Genomic DNA, 13,305 nt, shown 5'->3' with positions numbered 1-13,305 from the left:
AACCAACTGAGCCACCCCGGGCACCCCCACCCCCGGCTTTTTTTTTTTTTTTTTCTTGATGGGTAACTTATGAGCATAGCACCTCCCTACTCAGAGTATGCTTTATGGACCAACAGTGTCGGCATCATCTGGAATCTTGCTCAAAATGCAGACTCCTAGGGGCGCCCGGCTGGCTCAGTCGGTAGAGCATGCAATTCTCGGTCTTGGGGTTGCGAGTTTGAGCCTCATGTTAAGTGTAGGGATTACTTAAAAACCAAACCTTAAATAAAATGTAGAGTCTTAGGGTCCACCCCAAACCTACTGAACAGGAACTTGCATTTTCACAAGATCCCCGGGTGATCCATATGCACACAGAAGCTTGAAAATGCTCCCATGTGATACATTTACTGCTTATTTTGTTTACTGTCTGTCTCCGCTGGTACAATGTAAGCCCTCCGGAGCAAGGGGTTTTCTCTATTTTTTTTTTTTTTCACTGCTATACTTTCATCACCCAGAACAGTATTTGGCACATGGTAGATACTCAGCACACATTTATTGAATCAATGAAGGAATGGCTAATGGCTGGAGAATGGACTGTATGAGGCAATGGTCCAGACGGATGTGCCAGTCAGCATTGCTGGTTGAAAGCAACAGAAATTGTCTTAAGCACAAAGAGAATCTTGTAGATTACTGGAGGTTTTCCAGCATGGGTGACAGTCTGGAATATCCACTTGGAAAAAAATAGACAGAAGGATCCGGAGATCGAGCGTTAGGGACAATTGGCCGAGGAGGTCACAGCCACCTCTGGATGAGCACGAAGTTCCCACTCCCAAAAGAAATGCTTGGATGTTGGAAAGCAAAACAAACAAGCAGACAAACCAATAAGATGAAAAGACACGACGAACGTCTTCTACAAAGGGAGACCTGTGAGGGGATAGGTGTAGCCATTCAGAGGAGAAATGTGGCAGCTTGTGTGAGTAGAATCTAGAGGAGGAGACGGACTTATGAAGTGTTCGTAGGAGGACGTAGAACAGACAGAGCTTGCAGGTTGCAGAATAAATTGTCTTCTAAAAGTCATGCTTCTCCTTTGTAACAGTTATCTATTGCTGCATAACAAATTAACCCAGAATTTAGTAGCTGAAAACAATAACAATAGCTTTAAACATTATCCATAACTTGGGGCGTCTGGTTGGTTCTGTCAGTAGAGCATGAGACTCTTGATCTTGGGGTTGTGAGTTCGAGCCCCATATTGGGTGTAGAGATTACTTAAAATAAGATCTTAAAAAAACATCATCAATAACAATAAACATTATCTCACATAATTTCTGTGGGTCAGGAATCTAGGGGCAACTTGGCTGAGTGTTGTCACTCGGGGTCTTTCATAATGGTGGCCTCAAAATGTCAACCAGAGCTGTAGTCCTATCCAAAGGCTTAACCAGAGTTGAAGGATCCCCTTCTAAGATTCCTCACTCACATAACTCATTCACAAGTTGGATGCTGGACAGACTGGATGTGTAGATACACACGGACTTTTTGATTAGTTGAATGTCCTTACAATATGGTGACTGGCCTCCCGCTAGAGCAAATGATCCAAGAGGGCAAAGCGGAAGCTATAATGTCTTATGCAACGTAGCTTTGCCAGGCACACATTGTCACTTTCAAGGTATTCTAATGGTCACACATGATTCCATGTGGGGCAGGGGACTCTGCAAGGGGATAATACCAAGAGGTGAGCATCATTGAAGGCCATCTTGGAGGGTGGTCACCATATCCTTCCACCCTGAGACTACATCTCCCAGCATTCCTCGCATCTGATGAGCCATTTGATGAGTTTTCATTAATGGACCCTGCAAGGAAACGATGTGTGACACTTCTATGCCAGGGCGCCTTGGAAGCAACTGTGACTTCTCCACTCTTAATCTCCTCCCACAGGCTCTTGCAAAGAAATGAAGTGGCCTGATAAAGAGGGTGGAACCATAGAAGAAGCCCGGGAAGGGAGCCACCTGTCAATTAGGAACACTCCTTTTGGATTTGGATGAGTGAGCAACAAGGTTGCATCATATTTCAGTCATTAGACATTCTAAGGTTTGTTCATTGCAGCAGCTAGTTATTACCTAACTAATTCAGGAATGGATTGAATATGAATGACTGAATTCATTTTTTTTTTCAACGTTTTTTATTTATTTTTGGGACAGAGAGAGACAGAGCATGAACGGGGGAGGGGCAGAGAGAGGGAGACACAGAATCGGAAACAGGCTCCAGGCTCCGAGCCATCAGCCCAGAGCCTGATGCGGGGCTCGAACTCACAGACCGCGAGATCGTGACCTGGCTGAAGTCGGACGCTCAACCGACTGCGCCACCCAGGCGCCCTGAATTCATTTTTATGGGTAAATAAGGTTCACATGTTTCTGGCTAGAGCCATTGGGTGCATGAAAGTGCCTTTTACAGAGACATAGGTTTGGGGGGAAGATAATGAGCTAGTTTAGGGCAGGGTTTCTCCACTATAGCACTCTTGACATTTAGGTTCTGTGTGGTATGGGGTCATCCTGTGCATTGTAGCATAGTAGCTCAGTAGCATCCCTAGCCTCTATTCCCTAGACGCCGGTAGTGTTCCCCAATATGTCAGCCAAGAATGTCTCTAGACATTACTCAGTGTCCCCACTTGAGAGCCATTGGGTTACGACCTGGTAAGTTTGTGCAGCCCATAAATATCCAATTGGAGATTTCCAGGAAGCTGATGATTCTGTAATTCTGGCACCCAGGGAGTATGGAGCAGGTGAGATCTTCCCTCCCCCACCCCGTCCCAAGAATGGGTTGAAGTGAGAGAAGAGGAAGGAGGGCCGGCCAGTCAGAGAAGTAGGAGGGGACCCGCGTGTGGGGAGGCAGCCACAGGTGCAAGGAAGATAATGGATCAAGTAGGGCAAGTCTGGCAGGGGCATAGGCTGTTGAGATCTGGCATCAGTTTCAGAAGCGTCAGATGCTTCGGGGGGCCATTTTAGTGGAGCGGGGGTCATTTAAATGGGGTGTCAGTCATAAAAATGATATTGTGCATTCATTTTGTTGACATGAAAAGACTTCCATGGTGTAACTTTAAAAAATTACTGGAGTTTAAGATACACTCAGTAAAGTGCATACATCTTAACTGTATAGGTCAATGAATTGTTTTTCACATGGTCTACACCTGTGTCACCATACCATGTTCAAGATCTAGAAAGTTCCTTCATGCCCCTTCTCACTCAGTATAGCCTGGACTGTCCAAGATACCACCATGTTTATCCCCTTGATGTAATATCGAAGGGTCCAAAGACCACAGCCCTGTACACTTCTGTTTTTCTCCCCTCTCCTTCCCTGTCCATCTCGTTTTAAAGTCAACTCTACTGAAGTATATTTGTATAATAAAATATACCCATTTTAAGTGTACAGTTTGATGAGTTTTGATAAAGCCGTGTAATGACTACTACAGTCAACACAGAGAACATCTCCATGACCTCCAAAAGATCCCCTGGGTCCCTTTGTAATCAACCCCACCCCTTCCATCTTATCCCCGATCATTGGCCCAATTTTCCATCACTCCAGGTTAGATTTACCTTAACTAGAATTTCATATATGTGGAATCACATAATATATAGTCTTTGGTGACTGGATTCTTTCATTCCCCAATCATTGGTCCAATGATAGCTCACTGCATTTGGTATTCCTATCCAAACAATCCTTTAACTATGCCAGAATCTATAATCCGTGGATCCTTCCCTCCCTTTCCCCTGTCCCCTCACTCGGTTTAGAGCCATGGTCTTCTGTTACAATCGCTCCTTGACATATGTCCTCAACTCCCTCGTCTGCCTCTTCCTTCATCACATTTACGGGGTCAGACTTGGCCTGATTAAAGCCAGCCCTGTGTATACTCCTCACCTGCACCTGGGAAGCCTCATACACAGCCATGCCAACTGGTCTCCCTTGAGATTTTTGACCACCAATTTCCTGCCCAGCAGTCCTATGTGTCCTGGTCCATTCACTTATCCACTCTCTCATATGGTAACATCTCACCTTTCCTTCTCCCCTCAAGTCTTCCTCTTCCTCCTGAATCTCAGTTCTTGACGTTGCCTCCTATCTTCTGCAAAAACAAAGCCACAGAAGGGGACTTCCACAGCACATAGGCTGCCAACATTGCCTTCTTTCTTGTTATCATGACTCCCAGGCTCCCGGCCAAGGCCAACTCTCCCTACCTATATACTGGATTCCATTCCACCCAAGGTCATCACTCTTCTTAAGTGTCTACTTCCTTTTACTACGTCAGATGTTGCTTCTTTTCTTGATTATACCCATTAGCTTATAAACATGTACTAATAGCTCCCATCTTTAAAAAAGGTAGATGCATGATCCCACATTGTCCTCCAGTTATTACCCATTTATTCATTCTCCTTTACAGAAAAAAAAAAAACCAAAAAACAACTTTTAAGAGTTGGATCTCCTCTTGGTTTCTACTCCTCTTTTCATTGTCTCTTGAGCCCACTCTAATTGGGCTTCCCCCTCATGACTCCACTGAGACACCAGCTGTCAGTCAAGGTCATTAGTGGCTTCTAGATGGCCACATTCAAAGACCAGTTTCAATAGCTAAATTCAAAGGTCACACAAGGGAAAATAGAAAATGCTTTGAGATGAATGGAAATGAAGACATATCATCAAAACGTATTGGGGTGCAACTAAAGCAGGGCTTAGAGAAAGATTTATAGCTGTATATGCCTATATTAAAAAAGAAGAAAGATTGGGGTGACTTAGTGGCTCAGTCGGTTAAGCATCCGACTTCGGCTCAGGTCATGATCTCATGGTTCATGAGTTCGAGCCCATGTCAGGCTCTCTGCTGACAGCTCAGAGCCTGGAGTCTGCTTTGGATTCTGTGTCTCCCTCTCTCTCTGCCCCTCTCCTGCTCACACTTTGTCTCTGTCTCTCGTTCTCTCAAAAGTAAGTATTAAGAACATTTAAAAAAGAAGAAATTTTTAAAAATAAGAAATCAATGACCTAAAGTTACAACAAATTCAATGGTCAATCATCATTTCCTTGTGTTGTTTGTCCTAGTAGCAGCTTTTGACACAGTTTATCACTTCCTCTTTTTAAATTTTTATTATTATTTTTTTAAGCAGAGAACAAAGAACTTTATTCACTCACCTAAAATAGCCATTGTTAAAATTTCAAAAAATAAATAGAATTATACTGTTTTAAATCTTATTTTGGGGGGGCACCTGGGTGGCTCAGTTGGTTAAGTGACCGACTTCGGCTCAGGTCATGATCTCATGGTTTGTGGGTTCGAGCCGTGCATAGGGCTCTGTGCTGAACACTTGCTCAGAACCTGGAACCTGCTTCAGATTCTGTGTCTCCTTCTCTCTCTGCCCCTCCCCCTCTTGGGCTCTGTCTCACTCTGTCTCTCAAAAATAAATAAATGTAAAAAAATGTTTTTAATCTTATTTTTTCATTAGAGTAGTTTTGATTTTGTTTATGACATTGTTACTCTTCCATAGTATTTTATTTATTTGTTTATTTATTTATTTAATTTATTTTTTAATTTACATCCAAGTTAGTTAGCATACAGTGCAACAGTGATTTCAGGAGTAGATTCCTTAATGCCCCTTACCCATTTAGCCCATCCCCCCTCCCACAACCCCTCCAGTAACCCTCTGTTTGTTCTCCATATTTAAGAGTCTCTTATGTTTTGTCCTCCTCCCTGTTTTTATATTATTTTTGCTTCCCTTTCCCTATGTTCATCTGTTTTGTATCTTAAAGTCCTCGTGAGTGAAGTCCTATGATATTTGTCTTTCTCTGACTAATTTTGCTTAGCATAATACCCTCTAGTTCCATCCACATAGTTGCAAATGGCAAGATTTCATTCTTTTTGATTGCTGAGTAATACTCCATCACACACACACACACACACACACACACACACACACACCCCACATCTTCTTTATCCATCCATCCATCGATGGATGTTGGGGCTCTTTCCATACTTTGGCTATTGTTGATAGTGCTGCTATAAACACTGGGGTGCATGTGCCCCTTCGAAACAGCCCACCTGTATCCCGTGGATAAATACCTGGTAGTGCAATTGCTGGGTCATAGGGTAGTTCTATCTTCAGTTTTTGAGGAACCTCCAGACTGTTTTCCAGAGTGACTGCACCAGCTTGCATTCCCACCAACAATGCAAAAGAGATCCTCTTTCTCCACATCCTCACCAACATCTGTTGTTGCCTGAGTTGTTACTGTGAGCCATTCTGACAGGTGTGAGGTGGTATCTCATTGTGGTTTTGATTTGTATTTCCCTGATGATGAGTGATGTTGAGCATTTTTTCATGTGTCTGTCAGTCATCTGGATGTCTTTGGAAAAGGGTCTATTCATGTCTCTTGGCCATTTCTTCACTGGATTGGTTGTTTTTTGGGTGTTGAGTTTGATAAGTTCTTTATAGATTTTGGATACTAACCCTTGATCTGATATGTCGTTTGCAAATATCTTCTCCCATTCCACCAGTTGCCTTTTAGTTTTGCCAATTGTTTCCTTCACTGTGCAGAAGCTTTTTATAATAGTAGTTCATTTTTGCTTTGGTTTCCCTTGCCTCTGGAGACGTGTTGAGTAAGAAGCTGCTGCGGCCAAAGTCAGAGAGATTTTTGCCTGCTTTCTCCTTGAGGATTTTGATGGCTTCCTGTCTTATGCTTAGGTCTTTCATCCACTTTGAGTTTATTTTTGTGTGTGGTGTAAGAAAGTGGTCCAGGTTCGTTCTTCTGCATGTCACTGTCCAGTTTTCCCAGCACCATTTACTGAAGAGACTGTCTTTATTCCATTGGATATTCTCTCCTGCTTTGTCAAAGGTTAGTTGGCCATACGTTTGTGGGTCCATTTCTGGGTTCTCTATTCTGTTCCATTGATCTGAGTGTCTGTTCTTGTGCCAGTACCATACTGTCTTGATGATCGTAGCTTTGTAATACAGCTTGACGTGCACACTTCCTCTTTTTTTAAATTGCAGTAAAATATATATAACATGAAAGTTACCATTTTAACTATTTAAAAATTTTAATGTTTATTATTTTTTTTATATTAGAGAGAGAGAGAGAGAGAGAGCGTGAGCAGGGGAGGGGCAGAGAGACAGAGACAGATACAGAATCTGAAGCAAGCTCTAGGCTGCAACCTGTGAGCTGTCAGCATAAAGCCCAACCTGGGGCTTGAACTCACCAGCAGTGAGACCATGACCTGAGCGGAAGTTGGATGCTTAACCGGCTGAGCCACCCAGGTGCCCCTCATTTTATCCGTTTTTAAGTGTACAGTCTATGGCATTAAGTACACTGACATCATTGTGTAACCATTCCCACCACATTTCATTTCTTCATCTGTTGATAGACACTGGGACTGCTGCATCTTTTGGGTTATTGTGAATCATGTTGCTGTGAACACGGGTGTGCAAATGTCTTTGAGACCCTGCTTTCAGTTCTTTTGGATAAGTAGGAGTGAAGTTGCCCTGCATCATGGAGGAATTCTAATTTTAGCCTTTTTGAGGCAAACCATTTGGGGCACCAGGACGAGCAACCTCCCCGCTTTCCTGGGGCTTTTCTCAACACAGGGGATCTTCGCTGTCAAAAGTGGGAAAGCCCCGATCAGTTGAGGCTGGGTTGGCCACCCTACTGGGAACATTTTGTCCTGCTCTGCGCTCCGGGCAGCACTATCTCAACCCACCAAGTCAGTTTCGAGATGGAAACCCAAAATCTTCATGAGTTTTCTGGAGCTGCCAGAGCACCACAGACCGGGGGGTTTACACAACAGAACTGCATGGTCTCACAGTTCTGGAGGCTGGAAGTCTGGGATCAAAGTGTCAGTAGGGCCGTGCTCCCTCTGGAACCTGTAGGGGCGCATTCTTCCTTGCTTGTCCCAGCTTCTGGTGGGGTTTTTTGGCCATCGATGGTCTTGCTTGGCTTGTAGACCCATCCTGTCCCCACATGACATGCCCCCTGTGTCCTTTCATGGTCTCCTCCCTTTCTGTGGGTTTCTGTCTAAATTTCCTCTTTTTCTAAGGATGCCATATGGATTATGGCCCGTCCTGATGACTTCGTCTTAACCTCATCACCTCTGTAAAGACCTCGTCTCCAAATAAGGTCACATTCCAAGGTCCTGGGGAGTTGCGACTTCAACATACTTTTTTTTTTTTTATATAACCGGTATAATCTGATCCATAACTTAGACTTTGAGAGGGGGTGTTCTCCTCCCTCCCTTTGAAAGAGAAGGAACAGGCAGAGTCTCTCCCTTTGGACCACAGTGATCTTGGCTGTGATATTGGAGAGAAACGTTGAATTTCAGGGCTAAACTTGCAAGCCTAAATCCTCTGAACCTTAAAATCTGGCAGAAATCCCAGTTGGCAATATGTCTCCCAAAGTGTCAGTATTCCCCTACAGGTGAATACCAGGAGAAAAAGCAAAAGGTGAGCCTCAGAATAACCATCGAGGGTTATTGGATCTCAGAAGTGGAGGCGGTGAACGGTACATTTTGTGAAACTCTCTTATGGGAGGGAGGAAAAAGGTGAGGGGTCTGGTGAAGGAAAAGCTTCCAAAATGGGGTTGTCAGATTGAGCAAATAAAAATACAGGAGGCCCATTTAAATTTGAATTTCAGATGCACGAGGAATACTTTTTCAGCAGTTTCAGTCCATCCCACGCAATATTGAGGACACACTTGTGCTAAAAATTATTCATGGTTTGTCTTATCTGAAATTCAAATGTAACTGGGTGTCCTGTATTTTATCTGACAATGCTTCTGCAAATAAGTAATGGAGTTAAGCCACATTAGAAGGCAGTGGTGATGGATTTCTTGAAGCCTTGAGGCCACTTAGGGATGTGTCGGAAGCAGGAACAGTTCACATGGCTCTGAGGATGGCTTCTAATGGGGCTTAATGATATCTTCCCTTTGTTGTCCTGGAGTATTGGGATGTAAACAGGAAGGAGACACACTGACCCCAGTGAAAACCCGTGTGGGGCTCTTAGTGGATACATAGTCTCCCCTGATCCTCCCACTGAGATGACCACCCTTCTGGATTTGGTATTCACGATCCCTTTGCTTTTTTTTTTTTTTTAAGACATTTAAAAAAATCATATATGCCTGTCTCCCTAAACCCAAGGCAATATTAAAAATAGTTATGGATCTTAACCCATTAGCTGCTGGGTCGTGAAGAAGTCTATAGGGTCATAGGGACAGTCAGGGTGGTCAGGGATCCACCGGAGTGAGGGAGCCTTGAAGCAGCAGCTAGGTACCAACCAATACTGCAATATTTTAACAACAGATACATCCACACACGTGTGTGAGGCTAGCAGCCCCACCCCAAATATCATTTATTTAATGTAGCCTGATTTTTGCCATTCTATGAATAGATGTACTGCCTTGTGAGATTTTTTTTTTTTTTTTGGTCCAGCATTATCTTGTTGGGAGTCACTCATGTGGATGCATGTCCCTGCTGTTCACTTATGTGTATTCCACTGAATGAAAATGCCATCGTTCATTTATCGAGTCTGCCTTTCGTGAGTATTCAGACTTCCAGGGTTTCAAGCAGCTCTGAATAATCTTGTGCACGAGTCCTGAGTCCATGTGCGAGAGTTTCTCCGAGGAATGTGAACCCAGGAGGGATGTTCCCAGTCACAGGGTATGTTCGTTTACAGCTTTGCTGGATGTGGCAGAGGCAGCCTGCTCCGTGACAAAGATTCAGGCTCCCTTTCCACAGGGTAGAGTTTTCACAGAGGAGCCACTGCTCTGCCAGAAACTACATTTCCCAGCTCCCCTTGCGGCTGGTTGAGGTCACGTGGACTCATTGTGACCAATAGGAAGTATGCTAAAGGGAGGGGAATCCTCCTGGGCTGAGGCGGTTAAGAATCCAACGTGTCTTCCATAGGCTCTCTTTTTCCTACTTGGCGGGGTGGGGGTGGGGGGGGCACCCTGACAACTTCATGCTGGGGATGGAAGTCACATGGTGTGGGGATGGAACGTCACAAGATGGAAAGAGCCTGGGCCACTTAACAGACCGGCAGACGGACAGACAGACAGCCTTCCAGGGCAGAGGCACACAACGCACTTTATGTCTTAAGACATTGAGATTTGATGTATTGTCTTATTCTAGCAATTGGCCTGGTCTGCTCAATAACACACTAGGCAATGTCATATCGTTTTCCAAAGTGGTTGACCATCTCACATTTCCACCAGTCAGGGATAAGAGGATGCTCTCCCCATCCTCATCAATACTTTTGATGAGCCAACATATTTTTTTTTCTTTTTCTTTTGAAATATTTCTGTTGCAACAGAAAAATTGCAAGAATACATTGAACCATGTACCTTTCACCCAAATTCCCCAATCACTTGTATTTTGCCATATTCTCTCCCTCCCCCCTTCCTTCTCTCATCTCTCCCCCCATTTTTGCTATTTCAGGGCAAGTTGTGGACATCATGTCCCTTCACCCTTAAATATTGAAGGATGTGTCTCCTAGGACACTCTCATACATAACTGCAACTCATGTATCAAATTCAAAAATCGTATTGTCATACAATACTATTTCAATATACGGTCAATATTCAAATTTCACCAACTGTTCAATCACGTCCTTTACAACCCTGGGAGTTTTCACATTTTAAACTTTGTCCAACTGTATCTGCAGCCATTACTTACTTAAACGTTGTTTTCAAATGAACTCATTTTTCAAAAGTGTTAATACACACGTTTATTCCCAAAGGCAATTCTACAGTGCTGCCCTAAATGGAGAGCTAGAAAAGTAGATCAACTAGAAAGCAGTAAATAGAAGGCAAGATAAATACAAAGATAAATAGAAAGCAACAATATAGGTCTGTTTATTATCTGGATTTTGGTGGTGGTTTCAAAGGTGTGTGCATATGTCCAGATGTATTGAATGAGAATACTTTAAACATACGAAGTTTATTCTATGTCAATTACACCTCAATAAAGCTGTCTAAAAATCAATACAGAGAAGCCAAAAGGTGAAATTCTAGCCCAGAAGGGGAGACCAGGAATTGATAGAGAGGCTCTGAAGGTACCGGAACACCCAACGGAGGCTCTCTCATTGACCAAAAACAACCGGGAAGAGAAATCAAGAGACTGACTTTCTCACAATAGGATCCAACGCTATTTAAGACCATAAAGAGGTCCCCACCCTTTGAGAAACAGTGTCCCCTCATTGTGTGTGACTCTGGGAGAGATCACTTGAACTTCTGAGAGCCTCTGTTTTCTCCTCCATAAGATCACCCCATGAGGCGAGGTGGGGGGTGCTGTCTTAGCGACTAAGCTACAGAAACAGTTTTACTTCCATATCCTGGGGCTTCTGCGGTATCTGGGGCAATGAAAGGAGATAATGGTAGCACAGTGCTTGGTACTTCCCGACAACATCATTAGTCCAGTCCCACCCAGTGGAAATCTTATGTGAGCCACATATGGGACTTACAGTTTTTTTTCATTATATTTTTTATTTATTTTAAATCCAGGTTAGTTAACATATAGTGTAATAATGATTTCAGCAATAGAATTTAGTGATTCATCACTTACGTATAACACCCAGTGCTCATCCCAACAAGTGCCTTCCTTAATACCCATCACCCATTTAGCCCATCCCCGCCTCCCCTCCCATCCAGCAACCCTCAGTTTGTTCTCTGTATTTAAGAGTCTCGTATGCTTTGCCTCCCTCTCTGTTTTTATCTTATTTTTCCTTCCCTTCCCCTTTGTTCATCTGTTTTATTTCTTAAATTCCACATATGAGTGAAATCATATGATGTTTGTCTTTCTCTGACTTATTTCACTTAGCATAATACACTCTAGTTCCATCCACATTGTTGCCAATGGCAAGACATCATTAATTTTTTAAAATGTTTATTCATTTTTTTTTTTTGAGAGAGAGAGAGACAGAATGTGAGTGGGGGAAGGACAGAGAGAGAAAGGGAGACACAGAATCTAAAGCAGGCTCCAGGCTCTGAGCTGTCAGTGCAGAGCATGATGTGGGCTCAAACTCACGAACCGTGAGATCATGACCTGAGCTGAAGTTGGACACTCAACGACTGAGCCACCCGGGTGCCCCAAGACTTCATTCTTTTTGATTGCTGAGTAATATTCCATTGTATATACATATACTACATCCTTTTTATCCATTCATCAGTCAATGGACATTTGGGCTCTTTCCATACTTTGGCTATTGTCAAGAACACTGCTATAAACATTGGGGTGCATGTGCCCCTTCAAATCAGCATTTTTTTTATCCTTTGGATAAATACCTAGTAGTGCAATTGCTGGGTCTTAGGGTAGTTCTATTTTTTTTAATCAAAAATTTTGAAAATATTTACTTATTTTTGAGAGAGAGAGAGAGAGAGAGAGAGAGAGAGAGAGAGAGAGAGAGAGAGTGTGTGAGCAGGGGAAGGGCAGACAGAGAGGAAGACAGAATCCAAAGCAGACTCCAGGCTCTGAGCTATCAGCACAGAGCCTGCTGCAGGGCTTGAACTCATGAACTGCGAGATCATGACCTGAGCCAAAGTCAGATGCTTAACTGACTGAGCCACCCAGGCGCCCCAAGGTAGTTCTATTTTTAATTTTTTGAGGAACCTCCATCCTGTTTTCCAGAGTGGCTACAGCAGTTTGCATTGCAAAGGGTTCGTCTTTCTCTGCATCCTTGCCAACATCTGTTGTTTCCTGAGTTGTTAATTTTAGCCATTCTGACTGTGTGAGGTGGTATCTCATTGTGGTTTTGATTTGTATTTCCCTGATGATGAGTGATGTTGAGCATTTTTTAGTATGTCGGTTGGCCATCTGGATGTCTTCTTTGGAGAAGTGTCTGTTCATGTCTTTTGCCCATTTCTTCACTGGATTATTTGTTATTTGGGTGTTGAGTTTGATAAGTTCTCTATAGATTTTGGATACTAACCCTTTATCCGACATGTCATCTGCAAATATCTTCTCTCATTCTGTCGGTTGCCTTTTAGTTTTGCTGATAGTTTCCTTCACTGTGCAGAAGCTTTTTATTTGGATGAGGTCCCAATAGTTCATTTTTGCTTTTGTTTCCCTTGCCTCTGGAGGAGTGTTGAGTAAGAAGTTGCTGCGGCCAAAGTCAAAGAGGTTTTTGCCTGCTTTCTCCTTGAGGATTTTGATGGCTTCCTGTCTTACGCTTAGGTCTTTCATCCATTTTGAGTTTATTTTTGTGTGTGGTGTAAGAAGGTGGTCCAGGTTCATTCTTCTGCATGTCGCTGTCCAGTTTTCTCAGCACCATTTGCTGAAGAGACTGTCTTTATTCCATTGGATATTCTTTTCTGCTTTGTCAAAGG

Source organism: Panthera tigris, chromosome A2, assembly GCF_018350195.1.
Source record: "Panthera tigris isolate Pti1 chromosome A2, P.tigris_Pti1_mat1.1, whole genome shotgun sequence".
Taxonomy (NCBI): domain Eukaryota; kingdom Metazoa; phylum Chordata; class Mammalia; order Carnivora; family Felidae; genus Panthera; species Panthera tigris.
Note: the sequence above shows the minus strand (reverse complement) of the source record.